We start from the raw sequence: 2,251 nt of genomic DNA, 5'->3' as shown, positions 1-2,251 counted from the left end.
TAATTTCTTATGGGTGTTGTTCCCCTTAGCAAACTTCAGGACTAACACGGATGTTGTTTTCCGTTCTCAGGCTGGAGTACATCTGATGAGATTTACATTTTCTAAGTGTTTGAAACAAGAACAGTGTAACAAGAAACAAATTTATAACCATGCATTAGATATAATGGGCATGATTTATGAAAAATAATCTAACAGCTGGTTTCACAATTTATAAAGCAAGCACCACATAGTATACAGTACATAGAAGCTCATCATTTAATTTGACTGCTTAGTGCCACTAAACACATGACAGGTAGCAAATATGTAAGGCTGCTGCCGATACAATATGATATCACTTGTTACAGATGCTTTCTACAAGGAGACTGAAAAACTGAAGTATCTAAAAAGTGTAGCATAAATACACAATCACCTCATACATAAAGTATAAACTATTTAAAATAACTACACACACATACAGTGAATTAAGTTTTGTGTTTCTGTTTTGTTTTGTTTTGTTTTTGTTTTGCTCCTCCCTTGGTATTTTATTGAAGGGTAGCCAGTAACATCAATAGCATGGTGCTCACTATCAGAACTATGCACCAACATAATTGTGACATGAGTGTCATTAATTACTGAAATTAACATTATGACCAAAGAAGAAGGTGGTTGTTAACTCATGGAAAAAAACGATCTTCAAAATTATCTTCAAGAGACAGAGATAACAGGAAAGGGTTCACTTTGGTTTAAGAAATGTTGAGGTCAGAGTCCTATGTTTGCATCTTCAGAGGTCCCAGGTTTTGTATGAGGTGGCTCAGGAAGGTGTCTAGCCGATTTCTGGACCTATAAGGTATCAGTCCTCCCTTGTTGGCTCAGAGATCCACCCGAGAGGCACCTTAATTTTCCATGTGACACAGCAACTGTGCCAAAATTCAGCCCATTCCTTCATTTCTATGATGCCTTCACCACGGCCCTCAGAATGGTGTGAGCAGCGCAGGACTCCCACTTGGACCTGGTGTCCTTCGAGAAGATGAAAATGTCGGCCAGTCTCTGGACTACACAGAGGCTCTTGTAACCAGCCCCAGCACCTGGGAAGACTATCTCCGCACACACGTGACAGCACAGCGGCTTTCATGGGCTCTTTTTTACTTGTATTGATGGCTGCAGAAAAGGGGCTGGAGAACTCATTGGGTTTTCAGTTTGGGCTTCTCCACAGTTACGTTTAGAGATGGCCAGCTGCAGGGAACGGATGCTAGTCTCCATGTAAGAAAGGCCATAGTAGCACTGTCCCTTCTACCTCAGAGTAGTTAGATTTTGAGACACAGACGTCTGATTGATAACTCCCATCAGGGGCATGCCTGTCTGTATTTCACAAACCCCAATTAAATGGGGACACACTGAAGTCCACTGGGGAAAACTCCTTGGTTGGGTTTAACGTTGGCAGAACCTTTAATATATTGATAGGTTAAATCTATGGGATCCCCAAATCCCAAGAATGGACTGTGAGATCCTCATCTCCAGGGACTCCAGAGTGCAGTCAGTTAAGCAAATGTCCAGATGAACCACTAAAGCTACAGATGCCAGGACATTGCCATTAAGGATTCTGGTGAGAAGTTCTGCTTTTTCCTCTTCTTTTGACTTTAGTTCCATGGTGATCGTTTTCCCCAAATCATTTGTAAACTGGTTGGATGCTTCTTCAAAAATTTTGTATCGTTCTCGCAGTAGTCTTGGGTTCTGTTCTCAGTAGCAGCATGGTGGCACTCAATCATCTGTATCTGTAGTTCTACAGTACCTGATATTCTCCCTGATGTCTAGCACCCAAATAATGGTGCATATATACATTCAGGGAAAGCACTCATACAACTCAAATAAAATAAATAAATTTTTAAAATTTTCACACTAAAAATGACATGCAGGTTAAATATTATACTGACATCCTTACCTTTGTATGTGTACCCAATACTGCCAAAGTTCCAATTATATCTATCTGAAGAACTGCCATTGAGCTTTATAGGGGGGACTATATGTATTTACCACAAATACTACAAAAGGCTTTTCTTTCTACCTATCTCCACTAGCACATGCTTGAGTTTTATGGTAATAAGCCATTTTGTCTAGGGAAAAAGGATAGTTTTGATTTTCATATAATGGAAATTCATGATTGTCAGTACCATTATACAGACTGACCAAATTATATTTAGGAATAATATATATATATATATATATATATATATTATAAAGACATAAACATTTGCACATGTAATAACAATTTATG

The 2,251-nt window shown here is 38.8% G+C and overlaps 1 pseudogene; it reads right to left on the bottom strand.

The window, feature by feature from the left end:
• Window positions 1-746: 746 nt before the first annotated feature.
• LOC110543400 (inositol polyphosphate 1-phosphatase-like) lies at window positions 747-1,978 on the bottom strand (annotated as a pseudogene).
• Between the last annotated feature and the right edge of the window lie 273 nt (window positions 1,979-2,251).

This window comes from Meriones unguiculatus, chromosome 3, assembly GCF_030254825.1.
Source record: "Meriones unguiculatus strain TT.TT164.6M chromosome 3, Bangor_MerUng_6.1, whole genome shotgun sequence".
In the NCBI taxonomy this organism is placed as follows: domain Eukaryota; kingdom Metazoa; phylum Chordata; class Mammalia; order Rodentia; family Muridae; genus Meriones; species Meriones unguiculatus.
The sequence above is the reverse complement of the archived record's forward strand: the minus strand, read 5'-3'. Positions and strand labels throughout refer to the sequence as shown.